Here is a 13,887-nt window from a genome sequence, read left to right as displayed (position 1 = left end):
CGAGGGCGGCAGAGTGAACAGTCCATGATGGACATGTGTGAGGTCTTTTATAATGCTGTTGGCCTTGGACAAGCAACGTTTGCTCGCAATGTCCCGGATTGAAGGAAGAGAAGTCCCGATGATTTTTTCAGCCGTCCTCACCACTCTCTGCACGGACTTTCAGTTGGAGGCTTCGCAGTCCCCAAACCAGACAGAGATGCAGCTGGTCAAAATGCTCTCTATGGTGGCCCTGTAGAAAGTGGTGAGGATGGGATGGGGGAGGTGAGCTCTTCTCATCCGGTGCAGAAAGTGTAAATGCTGCTGCGCTCTCTTAACTATTGATGTGATGTTATTTGACCAGGTCAGACTGTTCGTGATCTGCACCCCCAGGAACTTGTGCTACTGACCAACTCCACATCGATGCCATTAATGTGTAGTGGTGTGTGACTGTGCCGGTTTTTCCTGAAGTCAATGATGACCTCCTTTGTTTTGTCAACATTCAGGATCAGATTGTACGTGTTGCACCAGTCCACCAGTTGTTTCACCTCCTCCTGTAAGCCAGCTCATTGTCGTCCCGAATAAGGCCCACCACTGTTGTGTCATCTGCGTACTTCATGATGTGGTTTGTACTAAACCTGGCACAACAGTCGTGGGCCATCAGGGTAAACAGCAGTGGACTCAGGACACAGCCCTGAGGGGAACAGGTGCTCAGAGAGATGATGTTGGAGGTGTTGTTTCCAACCTGCACTGACTAGGGTCTGTCAGTGAGGAAGTCCAGTAGCCAATTACACAGGGGGTTGCTGAGGCCCAATGGACCAAGTTTGCTTACCAAGTGCTGAGGGATGATTGTATTGAACGCTGAACTAAAGTCCACGAACAGCATTCGCACATGTGTGTTCTTCTCCTCTAGATGTGCCAGGCTCAGGTGGAGTACAGAGGATATGGCGTCCTCTGTGGAGCGGTTTGGCCTGTAAGCAAGCTGGAACGGTTCAAGTGTGGAGGAGAGTCTGGAGGTAATATAGTCCCTGACCAGCCTCTCGAAGCACCTCATCATTATGGGAGTGAGTGCTACAGGGCGGTAATCATTGAGACATGTTATTGCGGATTTTTATCAAACGGTTACTTTATTAGCAAGATAAGTTTAATATGCATGTGAGTTTGGGACTCTCTAACATAAGAGTCATTGCTGCTGCTGCAGAGGGTTTTGACTCGTGCTCCTCTACATGTTGACTGATGATCTCAAGGTAAGATCTGCTGATGTAGCAGGACACTCCCCTTAACACATGACATCACGTGACAGTCCTCGTAACAACTGACAAGGGTTCGACAGCAAGTGGTCTGACCACCAGGTGGCGCCACAGTGACATGAAGCCAGAATGTGTGCAGAGAAGATTTACGAGGGTGTTTTTTTTCTAATTTGAGAAGCGGGAGACAGAGTGGAAGAGCAGCCACTTTGCTTGAGAAAAAATCAATTAAAAAAAACATATACCCTAATAGTACTATTTCCGATCATTCCCCGTTAATCTTCTCCTTAAAACTAGAAGGAATGTTTAATATAAACTCGTTCTGGAGGTTTAATCCTCAAATACTAAATAACCCAGACTGTTGTAAATATTTAAAAGAACAGATGGAACTTTTTTGAGACCAATGATACTCCAGGTATTTCGCCCTCATTATTATGGGAATATTTTAAGGCTTTTATTAGAGGTTCTATCATTTCATATCAAGCATATCAAAACAAAAATAATAGGATGGAACAATTGCAACTAGAAGAACAGATCAGACAACTTGACTCAGAAAACGCAATAGATCCGACTATGGATAAACATAATAAGATAGCAGTATTAAAATTTAAGCTAAATTAAATTCTCTCTGCAAGAGTTATCAGACTATTTCCAATTACTAAACAAGAAAATTTTGAATTCGGCGACAAACCACACAAACGTCTAGCACGCCAGTTGAGAAAAGTTGAAAAGGACGGGTTTAGTAACTAATTTTATAAAAGATTTTACGAGGTAATTTCCCCGTGTTTATACAACGTTTATACATACGCATTTAAAGAACAGACATTACCACAAACATTAGCTGAATCACCTATCGCACTTATACCCCAAAAAGATAAAGATCTGGAAGACCCGGGATCATATAGAGCAACTGCCCTGCTAAATACAGATCAGAAAATATTACCTAAAACTTTGGCAAGAAGATTAAGTAAATACGTTAATAAATTAATACACTCGGATCAAACTGGGTTTATACCCAACAGACACTTGTTTAACAATTTGAGATGCCTTTTTTAACATAATGCACTCACACAGAACGATAAAGAAGACATCAATTATTTCATTAGATGCAGAAAAAGCATTTGACCAAGTAGAATGGAAATATATTTTCACAGTATTGCAAAAATGTCAGTTGGGAGAAAATTTTATCACATGGAAAATTGTTTAGAGCTGTTCAGAGTGGCTTAGAGGGGGCTTAGAAGTGTTTAGAGGGGCTTAGAAGGGTTTCGAATGATTTAGAGTGGTTTAGAGGGGTTTTGAATGTTTTCGAGGGGTTTCGAGGGATTTAGAAGTGTTTAGATGGGTTTAGAAGTGTTTAGAGTGCTTTAGGGGGGGGGGGTTAGCGGGGTTTAGAGGGCTTTAGAGGTGTTTAGAGGGCTTTAGACGGTTTTAGAGGGGGTTGGATGGGTTTAGAGGGGTTTAGAGGTGTTTCAAGGTGTTTAGATAGGTTCAGATGTGCTTAGAGTGCCTTAGAAGTGTTTTGATGGGTTTAGAAGAAAATCAGCGGGTGCTGCAGCATCTGGGTTTAGATGTGCGTAGACGTGTTTAGGGTGGGGGGGGGGGGGTTAGATGTGTTTAGAGGACTTTAAAGGGTTTTAGATGGATTTAGAGGGGTTTAGGGAGGTTTAGAGCGGTTTAGAGTGGTTTAGAGGGGTTGAGAATGGTTTAGAGGGGTTTAGAGGTGTTTAGAGTGGTTTAAAGAGTTTTAGATTGGTTTTGAAGGGTTTCGAGGGGTTTCGAGGGGTTTTGAGGGGATTAAAGGTGTTTACAGGGGCTCAGAGGGCTTTAGAGTGTTTAGAGGGGTTCAAAGGGGTTTCGAGGGGTTCAAAGGTGTTTAGAAGGATTTAGAGAGATTAGAGCATTAGAGGGGATTATAGGGGTTTAGAGGGATTTCGAGGTGGGTAGCGGTCGCTAGACGGGGTTAGAGGGGTTTGTAGGGGCTTGGAGGGGCATACAACTGTTTAGAGCAGTTTAGAGGGGCTTAGAGGGTTTTAGGGGTGTTTAGAGGTGTTTAGTGGGCATTAGAGGGTTTATAGGGGTTTAAAGCGGTATAGAGGGATTTAGTGGCTTAAAGGTATTTAGAGGGGTTTAGAGGGGTTTAGAGGGGTTAAGAGGGATTTCAAGGTGCGTAGAGGCGTTTAGAGGGGGTTAGAGGTGTTTGGAGGGGCTTACAGCTGTTTAGAGCTGTTCAGAGTGGCTTAGAGGGGCTTAGAAGTGTTTAGAGTGGCTTAGAAGGGTTTCGAATGATTTAGAGTGGTTTAGAGGGGTTTCGAATGGGTTCGAGGGGTTTCGATGGATTTAGAAGTGTTTAGATGGGTTTAGAAGTGTTTAGAGTGCTTTAGAGGGGGCTAGAGGGGTTTAGAGGGCTTTAGAGGTGTTTTGAGGGCTTTATTGTGGTTTAGAGGGGTTTAGTGGGCTTTAGAGGGGGTTGGAGGGCTGTAGAGGGGTTTAGAGGAGAATAGTGCGGTTAGAGGGGCTTAGAGGGGTTTAGAGGGGGATAGAGGGGGTTAGAGGTGTTAGGAGGGCTTTGGAGGGTTTTAGAGGGGTTTAGATGGGTTTAGAGGGGGTTAGAGGGGTTTAGAGGTGCTTCAAGGTGTTTAGATGGGTTCAGATGTGCTTAGAGTGCCTTAGAAGTATTTAGAAGGGTTTAGAAGCGGGTGTTGCAGCATCTGGGTTTAGATGTGGTTAGAGGTGTTTAGAGGGGGTTTAGATTAGTTTAGAGGGCTTTAAAGGGTTTTAGATGGATTTAGAGGGGTTGAGAGAGGTTTAGAGCGGTTTAAAGTGGTTTAGAAAGATTGAGAGGTGTTTAGAGTGGTTTAAAGAGTTTTAGATTGGTTTAGAAGGGGTTAGAGCGGTTTAGAGGGGCTTACAACTGTTTAGCGCTGTTCAGAGGGGCTTAGAAAGGTTTAGAGGTGTTTAGAGATGTTTAGAGGGCCTTAGAGGGTTTAAAGGGGTTTAGAGGGCTTTAGAGTTTTTTATAGGTATTTAGAGGGATTTAGAGCGGGTTAGAGGGGTTTAGAGGGTTAAGGGATTTCGAGGTGCGTAATGGCGGTTAGAGTGGCTTAGAAGTGTTTAGAGGGGTTTCGAATGGTTTCGAAGGAATTAGAGTGGTTTCGAGGGGTGTAGAGGGATTTAGAAGTGTTTAGATTGGGTTTAGAAAGGTTTGGAGTGCTTTAGAGGGGTTTAGAGGGGTTTAGAGGGGTTTAGAGGTGTTTAGGGAGGTATGGTGTTCGAGGGTTTTAGAGGGTTTTCGAGGGGTTTGGAGTGGTTTAGAGGGGGTTAGGGTGGTTTAGAGCAGTTAGTTTGGTTTAGAGGGGTGTAGATGGGTTTAGGGTGGCTTAGATTGGTTAGAGGGGTTTAGAGGTGTTTAGAGGGCTTAAAGGGGTTTAAAGGCATTTAGAGTGGTTTAGAGAGTTTTCAAGGGGTTTAGAGAGGTTTCGATGGGTTTAGAGGGCGTTGTAAGGGTTTAGAGGGGGCTAGAGGGGGTAGAGTGGTTTAGAGGGGTTTAGATGGGATTAGAGGGTCTTAGAGGGGTTTAGAGATATTTAAAGGGGCCTAGACTTGTTTAGAGGGGTTCCGAGGGGCTTAGAATGGTTTAGAAGGGTTGCGAATGATCTAAAGGGGTTTCGAGTGGTTTCGAAGCGTTTCGAGTGATTTAGAGAGGTTTATAGTCTTAGAAGGGGTTTAGAGTGGTTTAGATGGGGTTATAGGGGTTTAGAGGGTGTTCGAGATGTTTAGAGGTTTTTTTAGGGGTTTAGAGCGCGGTTGAGGGGTTTAGAGGGCATTGGAGGCGTTTAGAGGGGGCTAGAGGGGTTTAGAAGGGTTTATATGGGTTTAAAGGTGTTTAGGCAGCTTTAGAGGCGTTTAGAGCGGTTAAGAACGGTTTAGAGCGGTTAAGGGGTTTAGAGTAGTTTAGAGGGGGTTAGAGTGGCTTAGAGGGGTTAGAGGGGTTTAGAGGGGTTTAGAGGGGTTTTGAGGGGTTTCAAGGTGTTTGGAGTGGTTTAAATAGTTTTAGATTGGTTTCGAAGGGTTTAGAGGGATTTGGAGGGGTTTGGAGGGGGTTTAGAAGGGATAGAGGGGGTAAGAGTGTTTTAGAGGGGTTTAGATGGGTTGAGATGTTCAAAGGGGCTTAGACGTTTTTAGAGGGGTTCGGACGGCCTGAGAGGGGCTTAGAAGGGGTTAGAGGGGATTCGAGAGTGATGGAAGGATATAGAGGGGTTTCGAGGGGTTTCTAAGGATTTAGAGGTATTTATAGGTGTTTGTAGGGGATTGGAGGGATTTCCAGGAGTTTAAAGGGGTTTAGAGGGGTTTAGAGTGTTCTAGAGGGGTATGCAGATTATACTAAGATAGGTGGTGTTGTGGATAATGAAGTAGATTTTCAAAGTCTACAGAGAGATTTAGGCCATTTGGAAGAGTGGGCTGAAATATAACAGATGGAGTTTAATGCTGATAAGTGTGAGGTGCTACATCTTGGCAGGACAAATCAAAATAGGACGCACATGGTAAATGGTAGCCAATTGAGGAATGCAGCTGAACAGAGGGATCTAGGAATAACTGTGCATAGTTCCCTGAAGGTGGAATCTCATGTAGATAGGGTGGTAAATAAAGCTTTTGGTGTGCTGGCCTTTATAAATCAGAGCATTGAGTATAGAAGTTGGGATGTAATGTTAAAATTGTACAAGGCATTGGTGAGGCCAATTCTGGCGTATGGTGTACAATTTTGGTCCCCTAATTATAGGAAGGATGTCAACAAAATAGAGAGAGTACAGAGGAGCTTTACTAGAATGTTGCCTGGGTTTCAGCAACTAAGTTACAGAGAAAGGTTGAACAAGTTAGGTCTTTATTCTTTGGAGCGCAGATAGAGGGGTGACTTGATAGAGGTCTTCAAAATGATGAGAGGGTTAGACAGAGTTCACGTGGATAAGCTTTTCCCATTGAGAGTAGGGAAGATTCAAACAAGAGGACATGACTTGAGAATTAAGGGACAGAAGTTTAGGGGTAACATGAGGGGGAACGTCTTTACTCAGAGAGTGGTAGTGTGTGGAATGAGGTTCCAGTGGAAGTGGTGGAGGCAGGTTCGAATTTATCATTTGAAAATAAATTGGATAGGTATATGGACGGGAAAGGAATGGTATGGTCTGAGTGCAGGTAGATGGGACAAGGGGAAAATAAGTGTTCGGCACGGATTTGAAGGGCCGAGATGGCCTGTTTTCTGTGCTGTAATTGTTATATGGTTTTCTGGTTAAACCCTTCTAAACCCATCTCAACCCCTCTAACCCCCTCTAACTCCTTTACCCACATAAACCCCTCATAAACCCCTCTAAAGCCCTCTAAACCCGTTTAACCCCTCTAAACCCTCCTAAACCACTCTAAACCCTTCTAAACCTCTTTAAACCCCTCTAAAACTCTATAAACCACTCTAACCACCTCGAAACCCATCAAAGCCCTCTAAACGCCTCTAACCGCTCTAAACCATTCAGAAACCCATATTAATCCCCTCTAAAGCTCCGTAAAGCCCTTGAAACACCTCCAAACCCACTCTAAACACATCCAAACCCTTCTAAACACTTCTAAACACCTGGAAACCATTGAAACCCCTCTAAAACCCTCTAACCACACAATACCACACTAACCACAGAAAGGAAGGACATTAGCTTTGAGGATGTGGAATCGATATGGGTAGAGCTGCGAAGCACTAAGGGGCAGAAAACGCTAGTGGGAGTTGTGTACAGGCCACCTAACAGTAGTAGTGGAGTTGGGGATGGCATCAAACAGGAAATTAGAAATGCGTGCAACAAAGGTAAAACAGTTATAATGGGTGACTTCAATCTACATATAGATTGGGTGAATCAAATTGGCAAGGGTCTGAGGAAGAGGATTTCTTGGAATGTATGCGGGATAGTTTTCTAAACCAACATGTAGAGGAACCAACGAGAGAGCAGGCTATTCTAGACTGGGTATTGAGTAATGAGGAAGGGTTAGTTAGCAGTCTTGTTGTGCGTGGCCCCTTGGGCAAGAGTGACCATAATATGGTTGAGTTCTTCATTAGGATGGAGGGTGACATCGTTAATTCAGAAACAAGGGTCCTGAACTTAAAGAAAGGTAACTTTGAGGGTATGAGACGTGAATTGGCCAAGATAGACTGGCGATTGATTCTTAATGGGTTGACGGTGGATATGCAATGGAAGGCATTTAAAGACTGCATGGATGAACTACAACAATTGTTCATCCCAGTTTGGCAAAAAAAGAAATCAGGGAAGGTAGTGCATCCGTGGATAACAAGGGAAATCAGGGATAGTATCAAAACAAAAGATGAAGCGTACAAATTAGCCAGAAAAAGCAGCCTACCAGAGGACTGGGAGAAATTCAGAGACCAGCAGAGGAGGACAAAGGGCTTAGTTAGGAAAGGGAAAATTGATTATGAAAGAAAACTGTCAGGGAACATAAAAACTGACTGCAAAAGCTTTTATAGATATGTGAAGAGAAAAAGATTATCTAAAACAAATGTAGGTCCCTTGCAGTCAGAAACGGGTGAATTGATCATGGGGAACAAGGACATGGCAGACCAATTGAATAACTACTTTGGTTCTGTCTTCACTAAGGAAGACATAAATAATCTGCCGGAAATAGCAGGGGACCGGGGGTCAAATGAGATGGAGGAACTGAGTGAAATCCAGGTTAGCCGGGAAGTGGTGTTAGGTAAATTGAATGGATTAAAGGCCGATAAATCCCCAGGGCCAGATAGGCTGCATCCTAGAGTACTTAAGGAAGTAGCCCCAGAAATAGTGGATGCATTAGAAGAGTTCAAAACTCCTTAGATTCTGGAGTAGTTCCTGAGGATTGGAGGGTAGCTAATGTAACACCACTTTTTAAAAAGGGAGGGAGAGAGAAAACGGGGAATTACAGACCAGTTAGTCTAACGTCAGTAGTGGGGAAACTGCTAGAATCAGTTATTAAAGATGGGATAGCAGCACATTTGGAAAGTGGTGAAATCATTGGACAAAGTCAGCATGGATTTATGAAGGGTAAATCATGTCTGACGAATCTTATAGAATTTTTCGAGGATGTAACTAGTAGAGTGGATAAGGGAGCGGTAGTGTTATATCTGGACTTTCAGAAGGCTTTCGACAAGGTCCCACATAAGAGATTAATATACAAACTTAAAGCATACGGTATTGGGGTTTCAGTATTGATGTGGATAGAGAACTGGCTGGCAGACAGGAAGCAAAGAGTAGGAGTAAACGGGTCCTTTTCACAATGGCAGGCAGTGACTAGTGGGGTACCACAAGGCTCAGTTCTGGGACCCCAGCTATTTACGATATATATTAATGATTTGGACGAGGGAATTGAATGCAACATCTCCAAGTTTGCGGATGACACGAAGCTGGGGAGCAGTGTTAGCTGTGAGGAGGATGGTAGGAGGCTGCAAGGTGACTTGGATAGGCTGGGTGAGTGGGCAAATGCATGGCAGATGCAGTATAATGTGGATAATTGTGAGGTTATCCACGTTGGTGGCAAAAACAGGAAAGTAGATTATTATCTGAATGGTGGCCGATTAGGAAAGGGGGAGATGCAACGAGACCTGGGTGTCATGGTACACCAGTCATTAAAAGTAGGCATGCAGGTGCAGCAGGCAGTGAAGAAGGTGAATGGTATGTTAGCATTCATAGCAAAAGGATTTGAGTATAGGAGCAGGGAGGTTCTACTGCAGTTGTACAGGGTCCTGGTGAGACCACACCTGGAGTATTGCGTACAGTTTTGGTCTCCTAATCTGAGGAAATACATTCTTGCCATAGAGGGAGTACAGAGAAGGTTCACCAGATTGATTACTGGGATGTCAGGACTTTCATATGAAGAAAGACTGGATAGACTCGGTTTGTACTCGCTAGAATTTAGAAGATTGAGGGGGGATCTTATAGAAACGTACAAAATTCTTAAGGGGTTGGACAGGCTAGATGCAGGAAGATTGTTCCCGATGTTGGTGAAGTCCAGAACAAGGGGTCACAGTTTAAGGATAAAGGGGAAATCTTTTAGGACCGAGATGAGGAAAACCTTTTTCACACAGAGAGTGGTGAATCTGTGGAATTCTCTCCCGCAGAAGGTAGTTGAGGCCAGTTCATTGGCTATATTTAAGAGGGAGTTAGATGTGGCCCTTGTGGCTAAAAGGATCAGGGGGTATGGAGAGAAGGCAGGTACAGGATACTGAGTTGGATGATCAGCCATGATCATATCGAATGGCGGTGCAGGCTCGAAGGGCCGAATGGCCTACTCCTGCACCTATTTTCTATGTTTCTATACCGCTGTAAACACCTCTACACCCCTCGAAACCCCTCTAAAGCCATCTAAAGCGCTCTAAACCCATCTAAAGCCCTCTAAACACCTCTAAAGCCCTCTAAATCCATCTAAACAACTAAACCCCTCTAAACCCCTGCAGAACACTCTATACCCCTCTAAACCCCATGAATCACCTGGAAACCCCTCTAATCCCCTACAAACACATCTAAATACCTCTAATCCCCTCTAAACCCCTCGAAACCTTTCGAAACCCTCTAACCCCCTCTAAATCCTTCGAAACCCCTCTAAATCATTCGAACCCCCTCTAAACACCTTTAAACCTAAGCCCCTCTAAGCCCCTCCGAACCCCTCTACCCACCTCTAAACCCCTCTACACACCTCTAAACCCCTCTAACCCAATCGAAACCCCTCTACCCACCTCTAAACCTCTCTTAACCACTCTAAACCCATCTTCACCGCTCTAAACCCATCTAAAGCCCTGTAAACACCTTTAAACCACTAAAGCCCGCTAAATTCCTATAGACCCCTCTAAAACTCTCTAAACCCCTCTAAACTTCTCTAAACCCCTCTAAAACTCTCTAAATCACTCTAAACACCTCTAAAGCCCTCTAAACAAATCTAAACCCCTCTAAACACATCTAACCCAAAATAAAGCCCTCTAAAGCACTCTAAACGTATCTAAACACCTCTAAACTCAACTAAATCCCACCAACCCCCGCTAAACCACTCTAAACGCCTCTAAGCCCCTCTAAATATCTGGAAACCCCTCTAGCCCTCTAAACTCCTCTAAACCATTCAAACACACTACAAAACCCCTCTAAAACACTCGAAACCCTTCGAAACCTTTCAAAACCCTCTTAATCATTCAAAACCCCTTTAAACCCCTCTAAAAACTTCTAAGCACATCTAAGTCCCTCTGAACCCCCTCTAAACACATCTAAGCACCTCGAAACCCCTCGAAACCCCTCTAATTCGGGTTTCCGGTTGGCGGCGCGACCTACGTTGCATCGGCCCCTGAAGCCTGTCTGTCTTTTTTATTTTTTTTGTCCAGTTGAATGTGTTCTTTTTATATTGTTTTTACTGTGTATATGTGGGGGGCGGGGAGGACTTTTAAATTTCTTCCCTGTACTGGTGACCCGACCTTTTTCCTGTCGAGTCTCCGTTGTCGTTGGGGCCGAGCACCGTGGAGCGGCCTCCAGCCGGAACTAGCTGGGGGCTTCAGTCGCGGAGCTGCGGACAACTCAACATCGTGGGGCTGGCCGGCCTCGGGGCGTGGCTCGCTGCTGCGGCCCGACTCCGGATCTCGGAGGCCCCAGCCGCAGGTCCGGTGGACGGTGACATCGGGAGCTCGCGGGTGCTGGTGGGAGACCGATTTTCGGAGCTCCCGCAACGCAACTTCTCCCGCCCGTGTCGCGGGGGTGGAACGACCCGGAGCGGGGCCGTACATCGCCCGGCGCGGCTTCACCGGTCGCGGGACATGCCAACGACCGCCGGGGGGTCCTCTAGAGGGCTTTAGAGGGGTTTCTAGGGCTTTAGAGCGGTTCGAAGGGGCGTACAGGTGTTTAGAGTGGTATGGTGGGGTTAGAGGGGTTTAGAGGGGTTTCGATGGGTTTAGAGGGGTTAGGGTGCTTTCGAGCGGTTTGGAGAGGTTTAGAGCGGGTTAGAGGGGTTTGGAGTGGTTTGGAGGGATTTAGAGCGCATAGAGGGGTTTATAGGAGTTTAGAGGGCTTTACAGGGTTTTAAAGGGGTTTAGAAGGGGTTAGGGGGGTTCGGAGGGGGTTAGAGGGGTTTAGTCAAGTCAAGTGAAGTCACATTTATTTATATAGCACATTTAAAAAACAACTCTCGTTGGACAAAGTGCTTTACATTTGTTATAAGAATAGTATAAACAAACAAACTACATACATATATACATATAGCCCTCGCTCAGTGGACGTCAGGAAAGGCTTGGGAGTATAGATACATTTTTAGTCTTGACTTAAAGGAGTCGATGGAGGGGACAGTTCTGATGGGAAAGGGGATGCTGTTCCACAGTCTAGGAGCTGCAACCACAAAGGTGCGGTCGCCCCTAAGCTTATGCCTAGACCGCGGGATATTCAGCAGCCCCAAGTCGGCCGATCTGAGGGACCTGGAGGTGGAGTGGTGGGTGAGAAGACTTTTAATGTTGCAGGGGGCAAGCCCATTGAGGGCTTTGTAGACATAGAGGAGGGTCTTGAAATGTATACGGAACCGCACAGGGAGCCAGTGGAGAGAGGCCGGGATCGGGGTGATGTGGTCCCTTTTCCGGGTGCCCGTCAGGAGTCTCGCTGCGGCGTTTTGGACCAGTTGCAGGCGGGACAGGGAAGATTGTCTCATGCCAGTGTAAAGAGAGTTGCAGTAAAATAGGCGGGAGGAGATCAATGAGAGCTGCTTAGAGGTGTTTAGAGGGGCTTAGAGGGGTTACGAAGGATTTAGACTGGTTTAGAGGAGTTTCGAATGGTTTCGAGGCGGTTGGAGGGGTTTAGAGGGGTTTAGAAGCGTGTAGATGAGTTTAGAGGGGGTTAGAGTGCTGTAGAGGGGTTTAGAGGGGTTTAGAGAGGTTTTGATGGCTTTAGAGGTGTTTAGAGGGCTTTAGAGGGGTTTGAAGGGGCGTAGATGTATTTAGAGAGGTATGGTGGGGTTAGAGGGTTTTAGAGGGGGTTCGATGGGTTTAGAGTGGTTTAGAGGGATTTAGAGGGCATAGAGGGGTTTAGAGGAGTTTAGAGGGCTTTACAGGGGGTTATAGAGGTTTAGAAGGGCTTAGGGGGGTTCGGAGGGGGTTAGAGGGGTTTAGAGGGGTTTCGAGGTGATTTAAGGGGGTTAGAGCGGTTTTGACTGGTTTAGAGAGCTAGAAGGGTTGAGAGGGGTTTAGAGGGGATTACAGGGGTTCAGGGGGGCTAAGAGGGGTCTAGAGGTGTTTAGAGGGCTGTAGAGGGGTTTAAAGGGGTTCAGAGGGCTTTAGAGTGGTTCAAAGGTATTTAGAGGGATTCAGAGGGATTTCGAGCGGTTTAATGGGGTGTAGGGGGGTTAAGAGGGATTTCGAGATGGTTAGAGGCGGTTAGAGGGGGTTAGTTTAGAGGGGTTTAAAGTGGGCTTAGACGTGTTTAGAGGGGTTCAGAGGGGCTTAGAAGGGTTTGAAATGGTTTAGAGGGGTTTGAATGATGTAGAGGTATTTAGAGTTGTTTCAAAGTGTTTCGAGGGGATTAGATAGTGTTAGAAGGGTTTAGAGGGGGTTAGAAGTGTTTAGAGAGGTTTATATGGCTATAGAGGTGTTTAGAGATGTTTATAGGGGTTTGGAGGGGTTTCGATGTGTTTAGAGGGCGTAGAGGGGTTTATAGGGCTTTAGAGGGGGTTGAAGGGGCGTAGGTGTTTAGCGAGGTATGGTGGGGTTAGAGGGTTTTGAGGGGTTTCGATGGGTTTAGTGGGGTTTCGAGGGGTTTAAAGGGGGTTAGAGAGGGCATTAGAGGTGTTTAGAGTGGGGTAGAGGTGTTTAGTAACTGTAGAGGGGTTTGGAGTGCTGTAGAGGGGTTTAGAGGAGTATAGTGGGGTTAGAGGGTTTTAGAGGGGGTTCGCGTGGTTTAGAGAGGTTTAGGTTTCGAGCGGTTTGGAGTGCTTTAGAAGGTGTTAGAGGGGGTTGGAGTGGTTTAGAGGGATTTAGAAGGGTTTAGAGGGCAAAGAGGGGTCGAGAGGTGTTTATAGGGCATTACATGGTTTTAGAGGGGGTTAAAGGGGTTTAGAGGGCTTGTTTAAAGGTATTTCGAGGGATTTAGAGGGATTTACAGCGGTTGAGAGGGATTTATAGGGGTTAAGAGGTATTTCGAGATTGGTAGAGGCGGTTAGAGGGGTTTAGAGTGGGTTAGAGGGGCAGAGCGGTTTAGAGGGATTTAGTGGGGTTTTCAGGGGTTTAAAGGGCTTTGGAGTGGTTTAGAGGGGGTTAGTGGGCTTTAGAGGGGTTTGGGGGGCTGTACATGGGTTTAGGGGAGTGTAGAGGGGTTTAGAGGTGTTTAGAGGGCTTTAGAGGGGTTTAGAGGGGTTTAGATGGATTTACAGGGGGTTAGAGAGCCTTGGAATTGTTTAGAGGGGGTTAGAAGTGTTTCGAAGGGTTTCGCATGGTTTAGAGGGTTTTAGAGGGGGTTGGAGAGTATTAGAAAGGTTTAGGGCGCTAGAGGGGCATAGACGGGCTTAGAGGCGTATAGAGGGGTTTAGTGGGGCTTAGAGGGGTTTACAGAGGTTTAGAGGGTCTTAGATGGTTTCGAGGGGGTTAGAGGGGTTCAGAGGGATTTAGAAGTGTTTAGAGGGGTTTAGATGGATT

The 13,887-nt window shown here is 45.7% G+C and overlaps 2 long non-coding RNA genes across 2 annotated transcripts; one reads left to right on the top strand and one right to left on the bottom strand.

Annotated features, from left to right (window-relative positions):
• Positions 1–834: 834 nt before the first annotated feature.
• LOC116969969 lies at positions 835–9,642 on the top strand. The gene is made up of 3 exons (XR_004410976.1): positions 835–870; positions 1,070–1,073; positions 9,631–9,642. It is a non-coding gene; the product is annotated as an uncharacterized LOC116969969 (long non-coding RNA).
• LOC116969970 lies at positions 1,007–9,334 on the bottom strand. The gene is made up of 3 exons (XR_004410977.1): positions 9,324–9,334; positions 7,844–7,850; positions 1,007–1,047 (listed from the first exon to the last, which is right to left on the bottom strand). It is a non-coding gene; the product is annotated as an uncharacterized LOC116969970 (long non-coding RNA).
• Positions 9,643–13,887: the final 4,245 nt, after the last annotated feature.

Source organism: Amblyraja radiata, unplaced genomic scaffold (assembly GCF_010909765.2).
Source record: "Amblyraja radiata isolate CabotCenter1 unplaced genomic scaffold, sAmbRad1.1.pri scaffold_446_ctg1, whole genome shotgun sequence".
NCBI classification, from domain to species: domain Eukaryota; kingdom Metazoa; phylum Chordata; class Chondrichthyes; order Rajiformes; family Rajidae; genus Amblyraja; species Amblyraja radiata.
The sequence above is the reverse complement of the archived record's forward strand: the minus strand, read 5'-3'. Positions and strand labels throughout refer to the sequence as shown.